Below are 13,517 nucleotides of genomic sequence, written 5' to 3' on the forward strand. Positions count from 1 at the left end.
TGTACCGTTTTGCCAATCTGTCCCTATTTCCTCCACCCCCTGCCCCTGGCAACCACTTTTCCACCCTCTGTTCTATAAATTGGACTTTTTGTTTGTTTATTTGTTTCCAATTCCACATATAAGTGACACCATGAAGTATCTGTGTGGCTTATTTCACTCAGCATAACCCCTTCAAGGTCTACCCATGCAGCTTTTAATCACTACGCCAAATGATGTGTGTAAAGCGATGACCCAGTGACTTGGACACAAGAGGGACTCATTTAGCATTTTTCCTGTTTCTTTTTCATTTGAAGCATATATGTAACTCTTTGTTGTCTGAGCAGATGTTAATAAGTTGAATGTTAAAAATATTCTAGAGCACTGATTTCTTCAAGGAAAGCCTGAGAGGCCGATCAGTGTGCAAGAGACGAGGGAGGCAAGGCAGGGACACAGGATAAGCTTGCTTTCAGTTATTGAAAGGGGAGGAGGGACGCATGTAGCTTACTGGGTAAGAAGATCCTCTTCGGAGTCAGGCATTCTGCATTTTGAATCCCTGCTGAGTCTCCTAGTAGCTGTCTGATCTTGGGCAAATTAGTAACTTCTCTAAGCTTCCATTTCCTGAAAGGTAACATGGAATTATAATAGCGTCCACTGCATAAGCTCGTTATGTTTATAGGAGTCAATATATGTAAAGCTACTAGGGCAGTTGCTGGCATACAGCTAGTATGTCTAACTGGTTTATGACAGACTGGGGGCCAGAGTAGAGGGAGGCTCCAGGATGGGAAGCATGGTGTGAGATTGACTGCGGGCGTCTGGCATGACAAGAAGGATCCGGCTGGGTTGCACAATGAGATCGCGTCCTGGGGACAGAACCACATTTGTGGGGTTTTAGCCTAGAGCTAAGTACTTCGGCGCGCCGAGCACCTTGCACATCTTAGGATTCCTTACCAGTCTGGGGATTAGCGATCATCCCCACCTGTACATGTTGAAGCTGAGACTCTTCGTAAATGGAAGAGCTGGGATTTGAACCACAGTTGATATGATTCTACTGCATAGACTCTTACAGTTGTGGATACAGCCTTGTGAGTAAGGCAGTATGCTGAAGAGGCTTTGCACCCTGAGAGCTGGCTTTGCACCCAGACGCTAGGGAGAAGAGCGTGCGGACTTCTAGAGAAAGCAGAGCGATCCAAGGACTCTGTTCTTTAAGGAAAAACATCTGCCTTCTTTGGTCCTGCCAGAAGGTGACCAGGACCAGTTTGCAAGGCAGTCTTCCATTTTCTTTGGTCCTGCAACAACTCTCTTTCTCCTGGGGGTTTCTTGAGTATTATTTCTTCTTTCGGCCTCCCGGCTGACCCCCACCCCCTCACCGCCAGCTTTTATTCCTCTCTCTCAGAACCTGAGAAGGATTCTTGTCATTGCCCAAAGCACTAGGAGTTCCGTCTCCCAGGAGGGAGCTGAATGTTCTGGCAGCAATGTGTAGGATGGAGGGGAAGGGGCTGGTGAGAGTGCGGTTCAGGAGACCAAACCCCTGGGTGCCAGGGGTCAGAACAAGGGTACGTGATCTCATTAGCTCCCAACCACAAACCTCTGAGGGAGGTGACAGGCTGGTTATTTTCGGGGTGAGGAAACAGAGCTCTGAGAAGGTGTGACCTGAGGGGAAGGGGAATCTCAGGGCCCTGTGCTGTTGTGACCACACCGTACAATTGCTTTAGTCTCCACCATAATTTTGGGTGGTTGGGGCACACTTGGAGATGGGGGTGGGGCTTCCAAACTTATTCCCCCCAGCCCTATGCCCAGCCCAAATCCCTCCCCATCTCATACTATTTATGGCAAACCCACCCACTGAGAGGATGAGAGGAAAACACGAGGCCCTCTTCAGCTAGAGGAGAAGTGACTTAGCAGGAATCTTTTCAGAAAGCCAAGTCTGAGGGTTTTCCAATTGCTTTTGTAGTCAGGACTCAAGGAGTGTGTCCACATACAACACACTGCAGAGAATCTGAGGAAGACGAGGCATCAGGGCACCTCGGAGAGTGGGTCTCTGCCCTTTCCTAGCTCCTCGGGGCTCCCGCTTGACCCCGGAAGTCAGTGCCATTTCCTTACACTGTTGCCATGGCTAAGAAAGGAATTTGAGAAGCTAATTCCTACTGAGGTGTTTTGTTTGTTTGTTTGTTTGTTTTTTAAGATTTTATTTTTTAAAGTAATTTCTACACCCCAAGTGGGGCTTGAACTCACAACCCTGAGATCAATAGTCGCACGTTCTACAGACGGAGCCGGCCAGGCGTCCTCAGAGGTGTTTTGGACACAGGACCCCTCAGGGGTATTCCCGTGTATTTAATACATAGTTATGGAAGATCTCAAACACTCCAGGAACTCCATGTTAGAAGACACACAGAGGGGCACCTGGGCAGCTCAGTCGGTTAAGCGTCCGACTTTAGCTCAGGTCATGATCTCACAGTTCGTGTGTTCCAGCCCCACGTCGGGCCCTGTGCTGACAGCCCAGAGCCTGAAGCCTGCTTTGGATTCTGTGTCTCCCTCTCTCTCTGCCCCTCCCCCACTCGGGCTCTGTATTTCAAAAATGGATAAACATTTTTAAAAATTAAAAAAAAAAAAAAAAAAGGAAAACACACAAAGAAGTGACTGTTGGCAGTGAACCGGGCCCCGTGCCATTGGGTCCAACCACGAAATAATCGTGATACTAATAATGATAAAATTACGACCAGGCACTAGATAGTCACTGTGTGTCAGGCACCGTGCTCGATTTTGTATGTATTATCTCATTTAAGTATCATGACAACATCATTATTATTCCCTTTTCTGATGAGAAACTGAGGCCCAGCGACGTTAAATCTCTCACAAATGTGTCATTTCTACTAAGTGGCAGAGCTGGGAGTCATACGCAATTCTGCTTAACTCTAAGCACTAACTTTTAATCGCTTTGAATGCGGTGATGGCCAGTTTAAGGAGAAGCAACTGGCAGAGGGGGAGGCGGCCCCTTTATGAGGAGGACTCTTTGGGGTACCCTCTGGGCAAGTGTGGAGAGCTAAGGGGTAGTGGAAATTGTAGCCTCAGAGCTTGGTGTTGGGGAAAAGCCCTCTGTTTTCATGACTTTGTCTTGTGTCTCTTTTCCTGGAATTGAATCGTTTCATTTATCCTGGGTGTGGGGTTCAAGGTCTGTGCCACTACCCTCTGGCATCTTCTGCCCTTTCCCTTTCTGGGGTACTCTCTGTCATCTTTTTCAGCTAGTTTTCCCTCAGGGCGGTCACTGTGCACTTCAGTGGCTGGTTGATAGAATGGCCTGTGGGCAGAGATACTTACACCCACCTTGACTGGCTTCTTTCTCAGCCCCGGGGCTCAGGTTGTCCTGAGTCTCTCTGTTACACTGTGGGTCCCACTGTACCAGGACTGAGAGATTGGGATGTCAGGAATTATGTGTTCTTGAGCCATTGCCTCAAGGTTTCAGTTAATTTCCATTGCCCAGGCCTGGAAAATGGTGCTTCTCAAAATATGTTTAATGAACTATTAAACTAAACCCACGTCTTCCTAGCTCACGTGGGAGAGAGCTCACATCAACTCTCCCTCTGCTTGGGCATTAAGAGAAATATCTGCACATCGGGCAACAATCAGTTCACTTCTGCTTCGTGAGCTCCTACCCTTGGCCCAGTCCTGTCCTAGGCACTCTGGAAAAACCATGTGAACATAAGTCCCCAGAGGGGTTAACAATCTAGAGAAAATGAGGCTAGATGGAGGAAATATACCAAACGCTAAAAGTTTTCAGTGCACTGAAAGTATTTTTTTTTTCAATGGCAGCTCCCTTGAATCTTAACCACCTTTTAAACAAATGAAAGAATAGCTTTACAGAGGTAGGGGATTGGGGACCCAAACTCATTGGGTGTGTGCGTGTGTATGTGTGTTGGGGGGGGGGGCTGTGGGAAGCAGGGGAAAGAGAGGAGGAATATTCAGGAAATATAAGACACTCAGTGATATGAGAAAGAGAGAGGAGTAGAATAAGGGGTGGTGAGGCTGGGAGCGGCTTGCGTGGACAGTATGATGTTGTTGGTGTGAGATGGGATACGAAATCAATCTGTTTTTGGACTTGTTGAATTTGAGATGCCCATTCAAATGGCGAGAAAGAGAGGCCAGAGGAGGGTTCAGAGAGGAAAGCAAAGATTTGTAAGTCGTCCATATACAGAGGGTATTTAGAGCCATGACATGAGGTCACTGGAGGAGATAATTAATAGGGCAAGAAGACCAAGGACTGAGCAAGTCCCATCACGTCTATAGCCTCAGGTTTTTGGTACTGAAAAAAATAAATAAAAACCTGAAGCTCAAACCACTAGGTGTGATTATTACTATCACTATCACCATTAGCAGGGGGCCGCTGTTGTTTTGTACAACTGTTGTGCACCTACTTGTAGGGAGACAATGCCAGATAAGCACAGCCTTGCCATCTGCCTTTCACCTGGTAGCTCGTGTTCTGACTGAGCTGCTCACTCAGGCCTCCCGGGTGAGCGCGGTTGGGTCTGTGCCTGCTGGCTGACTTCTGAGGAGCAGCCCAGAACGGAGGGCGTCAGAATAACAGGAGTGCCAAAAAGAGGACCCCCCACCTAACACGCCATAAAGCCCAGCGGTGGCACCTGAGTGGCAGGAGGCGGGACAGAAGACATGCTTGTAAGCCACGGGCAAGCGGTGATGCCAAAAAATCACTTGATAGTTAAAAGAAGAAAAAGAAAGTATGATTCCAATTATGCCCGATTATACCTGCCACGCTAAACCTATTCCAATGATTTTGAAATTATGGGGACCCGGGGACCCCGGTGGACCTGAGCAGAAAGTCCTCCTCAGACTGCCTTCGGACCTGCATTCCAGACTTCTGTTTGGGGGAGGAACTTTCTGGGACCAGGAGGGGAGTACGGAGGTTATTACGAGTGTCTCACTTCCTTGTTGTATGTGTGAGCATATATCCTTGGGAAATTCATAAGACCTCCTCTTCCTAACCTTGGATCTTCAACATTTGGGCATATGTCTAAATCTCTGAAAGCTGGGTTTTTTCCTTCCTTGAGGAGACTGGTATCTTCGAAACCTCGCTCTTACCCCTCCCCCCGCCCACCTCTGAGTGGTGCCAAGACTTCCAGTGCTGTTTGATCCCTTTTCTCGTGTGATTAAGCTTTTCACCTCTCAACTGCTGCCCATCTGGACTTTAATGATCAGAAACCACCTCAGCTCAGGCAGAAGATGTTCTGTGCCTCTAACCCCAAGGGCTGGGTCCCAGGCTGTTCCTGGAACAGTGACCCCGGGCTTGTCAGGATGACGTGCCCCTGAACTCCTGGGTCCACAACCCACCTCCCACACTGTCTGGGGCTCCATGAACCACCCCCCCCCCCCCAGCAATATCTCCCTTCTTTGAGCACAGGCATCCAATCTGACTCCCCCCAGCGCTTCAGGCCCTGACCAGGGAATGCGTTTCTCTTGGGGCTCCTCTTCTTGACTTTACACAATCTTTCCTTCTGCAGTTTTATCAGGTAACTCCTTCCTCTGCGTCTTCCCCCAGGTTGAAGTGCTTAACACAGCCTCTCCTTCAGCTCCTCCAGCCTTCTTCCTTCACCCCTCCAAGCAGCTTCAGCATCCCAGCCCTGGAATAGCAGCCTTCCTTTACTCGAAGGCGCAGAGGCAAAGCTTTCTTCTCTAATCCATTGTTATTAAGGTTCCATTTCAGTGGATTGAACGCAATGAATTGTTCCATATTGAGGAAAGAATAGGCTCCAGGTGAAGCCTGTTATGAAGGCCATAACACAACAGCAAAGAGGGAATGGAGAAGGGAATGATAGTAGTAACAGTCTGAACAGATGGGACTCTGTCACTAGTTTAACATGGAATGGGAGAGGAAGAAGAGTCAAAGTGAAGGCTATCTTCATATCATGGCTCTCAGCTGTGCTGTGGGAATCAGAGGAGGAGTCCTGGAAGAAGGAACATTTACACCAACACCTGAAGTTGTGTAGGCACTTTCCTAGGAAGGAAGAGAGGGGGAACGCATGTGCAGGAGAGAATGGGGCTTTTGCCAGAAAATGGGGAAGCTTCTCCATCGTGCAAGCCTAGGGAGCAAGTTGGGCGGGGCTGTCTGCAGAGGGGGCAACCAGAAGAGAGCACCGCCCCACTCTGGGGGCTTCCCAGGACCCCTCAGTCTTCCCCACAATGACCCAGGGGCTCAACTGTCTTTCTTTTTTCCCCAGACTGCCACTATCGACCGCATCTTTTAGAGCTTTTCTCCATTGATCCCTGGGCATGAAATAGGCCACTAAGCTTCCTACATATATTTTCAGTTTTGTAATTTTACTGTCAATCACTTCAAACACAGGAATATTGCAAGAGTTTTAAAAAATCTTACCATGTTCTTATAATCCCTGGTCTTTGAAAACCTACTGCCTTCTTTCTACAGTTGGCCACTATGACATCATGATCAGGAGGCAGATGAAACTCTGTTTCAACTTGGATTCTCCACTTGGCTGGTTGTGTGACCCTGCATGTGTCTGTCTTTAACGTCTATCTTCAGCTGTTGCAACAGAAAAAAAGTAGTATCTATCAAGAAAAATCGTGAGGACTAAATTGGTACATATAAGCTATTTAATTGCTTTCAAATGTCAGACGTTTTGAGGAAGCCTGGAGGCGATACCAGTGGAAATGGCAGAGGAGGGAGCTCCAAAGGACAGTCCCTCCACAGAAATACTGATAGTAGCCAAAGTCAGAATCCACTTTGTCTAAGGTTTACAGCCACCAGGAGAATGATGAGTCAGAATAAGGCAGCTTAACCATGGGGGGAGAGTTTTACGACATTTTAAACTTCACCTTTGTCCCAGCAGCCTACATTCCTGTTGTGGGTACCTGGCTCCAGAGGAAGGAATGCAGACTTTGTTTTCAAAGAACTGTGTTTGTCTTGACATCTCTACAATTGTCTTTGTTTCACCTGCCTTGTAACTCTCTCACGGTGAACTGGCAGCTAAGTGGAAGGCTTTCCTTGAAAAACATTGAAAGGTAAATGGACAAGCTCTTCCTACTTGGGGCAAAAGATTTAAGTTAAGGCAAACAGTAGACATGCCAAAAACCAGGGAGGAAAATCTGGGGTGAGAGTCACTTTGGGGAATGAGCTTCGAAACACTCTCACACATCACGGGGGGATCTAGAAGACCACACACAACTTCCAGAGCAGGAAAGACTTGAGAAGAACTTAAGTTTTCACTTCCATCTCACTTCAGGCTCAGTGAGAGCAGGAAGACACAGAATGGATTAGTGGTGCCAGTGGTTGAAAAGGTAGGGGATGCAACCCTTTGTCAGTCTAGAAGAACGCTTTGTTCTTCCCCATTCTGGTAATAGACACATGATCTGAGCACTTCAGTGCTCAAGGACTTTTTTGATTCTCCACGGCCGTTATTGTCACTGCTGTCTGATTTTAATCCCTCCACCTTGAGGATGGGAGGCTAATCAAAGCTTCTACGGGACGGAAATTCGGACCCAAGTGACTTTATTCCTTTTCCTCAAAATTGAAAATCTTCCACGAGCTTTCATGATCAAAATGAAGAAGAAGATTTATCCTTCCCAGGGCTTGGAATTTCTTGTTAGTGAGGCTTCAACACTTGCAGGTAGCATCAATACAAACAGGGTGTATACAAGCCATATACAAACCATATATGAGCCATATACAAGCCATATACAAGCCATATACAGACCATATACAAGCCATATACAAGCCATATACAAGCCGTGTACAGACCATATACAAGCCATATACAAGCCATGCACAGACCATATACAAGCCATATACAAGCCGTGTACAGACCATATACAAGCCATATACAAGCCATATACAGACCATATACAAGCCATATACAGACCATATACAAGCCATATGCAAGCCATATACAGACCATATACAAGCCATACAAACCATATACAAGCCATATACAAGCCATTTACAGACCATATATAAGCCATATACAGACCATATACAAGCCATATACAAGCCATATACAAGCCATATACAGACCACATACAAGCCATATACAAACCATATACAAGCCATGTACAGACCATATACAAGCCATATACAGACCATATACAAGCCATATACAAGCCATATACAGACCATATGCAAACAATGCAAGGAAAAATTATGAGACTCACGCACAAAACACTTTTTTTTTAAATTTTTTTTTCAACGTTTATTTATTTTTTTGGGGACAGAGAGAGATAGAGCATGAACGGGGGAGGGGCAGAGAGAGAGGGAGACACAGAATGGGAAACAGGCTCCAGGCTCTGAGCCATCAGCCCAGAGCCTGACGCGGGGCTCGAACTCATGGACCGCGAGATCGCGACCCGGCTGAAGTCGGACGCTTAACCGACTGCGCCACCCAGGCGCCCCTAACAAAACACTTTTTGAGTCAATTTTATTAAGGTATAGATTGTGCACATCAAAATGAACCCCTTCAAAGTACCGATTTCAGTGAGTTTTGACGTATGTGCACCATTGTATACACACCATCCTAATCAAGATATAGGACATTTCCATCACTTCACAAAGCATCTCTATGCCCCTCTGCGATCAATACCACTCTCCCACCTCCTACCCATTTAACCACTGATCTGCTTTCTGTCACTAGAAATGTCACTAATTATTGACTGCTGTACTATTTAAACACTCTGTGTCTAGTTTTTTTCACTCAGTATAACGCTTTTATCCTTGGGGCACCTGGATGGCTCAGTCGGTTGAATGACCGGCTCTTGATTTCAGCTCAGGTCGTGATCTCACAGTTTGTGGGTTCAAGCCCCATGTCGGGCTCTGCACTGACAGTGTGGGGCCTGCTTGGGATTTTCTCTCTCTCCCTCTCCATCTGCCCCTCCCCTCCCTCGAAATAAATAAATAAACTTAAAAAAAAATGTTTTTGTCCTAGAGGAAGAAAAAAACACAAGAACCTGAAAAAGAATATTCATAGCAGCTTTATTTGGACTAGTTCCAAACTGGGAAAAAAACAGATTTTCTTCCATGGGTGAATGGATAAACAAACTGTTTGTCTGCAATAGAAATGAATTTGATACACACAATAACTGGATGGCTCTCAAGGGTATTATGCCGAGTGACAAAAATTCAATCTCAAAGGATTACATACTATAAGGATTCCATTTATATAACACCCTCTGAATGATAAAATTATGATGATGGAGAATAGATCAGTGGCTATCAGGCTGTAGAGTTGGAGTGTCTGACTGTAAAAGAGTGGTATGAGAGAGCTTCTTTGTGGTGACAGAACAGTTATATATCCTGATCTTGGTGATTATTATACACATCTATACATGCAATAAATTGTCATACTAGTACACACTCCCAAAAATGAGTACGTGTAAAAACTGATGAAATTTGAATAAGGTACATAGTTTAGTTAATAGCTTTGTATCAATATCTATTTCCTGTTTTGTAGAATGAACATGAGAATGTGCGTATAGTATTTCATTGGGAAAGATGGGTAGAAAATACACGGAGACTCTCTGCACTATGTCTGGTAACTTCTTGGGATTCTTAAATTGTATCAAAATAAAAACTTTTTTTGAGATTTTGTTGACGCCATGGGTCTGGAGGATATTAATTTACATTAATGAATTTTCCATCCAATAATCATGATCTGTTTCTCCGTTTATTTTTGGATCGTAGTTGGCTTTTCTTAATTATGCTACTTTCTCTTCAGAGAACTTACACAACTTGGTTTAGATTTCTTGCTAGATACTTAATATATTCCACACTGTTTAAAAGTTCACTTTCTAACTTTATTTTTTTTTTAGACAGTTCATTCTTTATTCCTTTTCGTCTGGCTTCTCTCCTCCTCTCCTTTATTTATCTCACTGTGGACACGAAAGACCTCTATGTTGGGGCACCTGGGTGGCGCAGTCGGTTAAGCGTCCGACTTCAGCCAGGTCACGATCTCGCGGTCCGTGAGTTCGAGCCCCGCGTCAGGCTCTGGGCTGATGGCTCGGAGCCTGGAGCCTGTTTCCGATTCTGTGTCTCCCTCTCTCTCTGCCCCTCCCCCGTTCATGCTCTGTCTCTCTCTGTCCCAAAAATAAATAAACGTTGAAAAAAAAAAAAAAGACCTCTATGTGCTCAATCATTCTGGCACATTTCAGGCTTAATTTTAACTTAGTCTTAGCAGATATCTTAGAATTGGACACTGAATTTGTTCATCATCCTGTGTCTGGTGATGCTTTTTCATGAACTTCTTGAGTACCAAGGATACTGCTGGCCCAAAGGTAACATGTCTGTGTTTTTCTGGGTTCAATAAGAACACCTGGACCCACCTCTGAACATTCAAGAATATTGACCATGGAGGAGGATTATGGGGGTGGGATTGCTGGAGCATGGGTTGAAGCACCTAAGGAGGTCTGAAGTTCGAGGACTCTGTGGTCCTGTGGAAACAGATGGCAGCATCAGAAATCTCTTATTCTTCTCCTTCTTCTTCTTACCCCCTTCCTCCTTCTTCTATTTCTTCTTTTTTTAAAAAAAAATATAATTTATTGTCAAATTGGTTTCCATACAACACCCAGTGCTCATCCCAACAAGTGCCCTCCTCAATGCCCATCATCCACTTTCCCCTCTCCCCCACCCCCCCATCAATCCTCAGTTTGTTCTCAGTATTTAAGTGTCTCTTATGGTTTGCCTCCCTCCCTCTCTGTAACTTTTTTTCCCCCTTCCCCTCCCACATGGTCTTCTGTTAAGTTTCTCAAGATCCGCATGAGTGCAAACATATGGTATCTGTCTTTCTCTGCCGGACTTGCTTCACTTAGCATAATACCCTCCAGTTCCACCCACGTTGCTGCAAATGGCCAGATTTCATTCTTTCTCATTGCCAAGTAGTATTCCATTGTATATATAAACCACATCGTCTTTATCCATTAGTCAGTTGATGGACATTTAGGCTCTTTCCATAATTTCACTATTGTTGAAAATGCTGCTATAAACATTGGGGTACATATGCCCCTATGAATCAGCACTCCAGTATCCTTTGGATAAATTCCTAGTAGTGGTATACTGGGTCATAGGGTAGTTCTATTTTTAATTTTTTGAGGAACCTCCACACTGTTTTCCAGAGCAGCTACACCAGTTTGCATTCCCACCAACAGTGCAAAAGGGTTTCCGTTTCTCCTCATCCTTGTCAGCATCTGTTGTTTCCTGAGTTGTTCATTTTAGCCACTCTGACTGGTTTGAGGTGATATCTCAGTGTGGTTTTGATTTGTATTTCCCTGATGATGAGTGATATTGAGCATCTTTTCATGGGTCTGTTGGCCATATGGATGTCTTCTTTGGAAAAGTGTCTATTCATGTACTCTGCCCATTTCTTCACTGGATTATTTGTTTTTCTGGTGTTGAGTTTGGTAAGTTCTTTATAGATTTTGGATACTAACCCTTTATCCAATATGTCATTTGCAGATATCTTCTCCCATTCCATCAGTTGCCTTTTAGTTTTGTTGATTGTTTCCTTTGCAGGGCAGAAGCTTTTTATCTTGATGAGGTCCCAATAGCTCATTTTTGCTTTTATTTCCCTTGCCTTCAGAGACGTATTAAGAATTTGCTGTGGCTGAGGTCAAAGAGGTTGTTGCTTGCTTCTCCCCTAGGGTTTTGATGGTTTCATGTCTCACATTCAGGTCTTTCATCCATTTTGAGTTTATTTTTGGGTATGGTGTAAGAAAGTTGTTCCGGTTCATTCTTCTGCATGTTGCTGTCCAGTTCTCTCAGCACCATTTGCTAAAGAGACTGACTTTTTTCCAGTGGATATTCTTTCCTGCTTTGTCAAAGATTAGTTAGCCATACATTTGTGGGTCCAATTCAGGGTTCTCTATTCTATTCCATTGGTCTATGTGTCTGTTTTTGTGCCAATACCACGCTGTCTTGATGATGACAGCTTTGTAATATAGGCTAAAGTCCAGGATTGTGATGCCTCCTGCTTTGGTTTTCTTTTTCAACATTACTTTGACTATTGGGGTCTTTTGTGCTTCCATACAAATTTTAGGATTGTTTGTTCTAGCTCTGAGAAGGATGCTGGTACAATGCTGCATTTTAAGTTATTTCTCAGGAATTTTTTAGGCTCCTTGAATCTCTGAGCTGATGTTTTCCATTGTTAGTGAAAAGTTATCAACCCTAAAGTTCACATAATGGAATACAACATAGAAAAAAATGTAAAGCTTTATACAAAAATATGAATAATTCCTAGGGTGCATACCGCTTGATTCCATTTATATCAATATTCAAAAACAACAAAAAATATAGTGTGGTAAAACTATAAAACAAAACAATGGTTAAATTCCATTTAAAGAGAAAGGGTAATATTTCCTACTAGATAAGGAAAAAGGAGAATGTAGTTAGGAAAAAACACTTTGTGTGGGGAATTTTCTGTGGTTTTGGTAATACTCAATTTCATGACCTGGTTCATTGTCACATGGTTTACTTTTCAATGATTTGAATATGCACTTATGTTTTCTCCCCTTCTTGGTATTTTTATTATTGTTCATCAATATAAAAACTCTGCACCCATGTATAGACACTCACACAGAGGAAATAACAGGTGGGAAATCTGCTTTGGTCAACTGGTCAGGGACAGTCTCTGAACACAGAGAAATTGTTGTTTTAAAAAAATTTTTTAAATGTTTCTATTTATTTTTGAGACAGAAAGAGACAGAGCATGAGCAGGGGAGGGGCAGAGAGAGAGGGAGACGCAGAGTCTGAAGCAGGCTCCAGGCTCTAAGCTGTCAGCACAGAGCCTGTCGTGGGGCTCAAACTCACGGACTGTGAGATCATGACCTGAGCTGAAGTCGGACGCCCAACCAACTGAGTCACACAGGCGCCCCGAGAAATTGTTTGATAATCTGAAGGGATTCATTTAAATAGCATGTTGTAAATTCAGCCGTACAGAGGACTATATGCCACCATGGAAGTGCCTGCAGTTTACAAAGAGGTCTCTGAGCGCGGTCTTTGTGTTCTGGTGAATTTACCATGGAAATGGAAAAGTGTTCCCTAATTTCTCCTTCACTGACATCACCCTTTGAAGGAGTTCTCCTGGTGAGAGCTAGGTTTGTTGATACAGCATATTGAAAGCGTAGGAGATTTTATTTGAGCTGTATGCCATAACAGGGACAATGGGTAGATTATTGGTTACTTCTGCACCCTTGAATCCTAGACTTACTTCCCTAGTCATGTCAATGTCCATGCTCTCTTCTCCAGCCCTTAGCGTCATAAGAGGGAACTATCTTGGGAGCTGTGGACACACTGAGCAATTCTGAGATTCCCAGGGGATCCTTGGGGATAGCAAGTCTCATGATAGAAAAAACAATACACACAGGAAGGCTCCCCAGAGACTTTCTTTTTATGTTCTTTCTTGGACCTGCTCATATTGTCAGAAAATTTCCTGTTTTCACATCTCTAGATAGGGGAGAACCTCTCTGATTTCATCTAGTCTCAGTCACCCAAGGCTATACTGGTCACTGGCCTGAGGAAAAAGAGACAGACTGTT

The sequence above is a fragment of the Felis catus genome, chromosome D1, assembly GCF_018350175.1.
Source record: "Felis catus isolate Fca126 chromosome D1, F.catus_Fca126_mat1.0, whole genome shotgun sequence".
NCBI lineage: Eukaryota > Metazoa > Chordata > Mammalia > Carnivora > Felidae > Felis > Felis catus.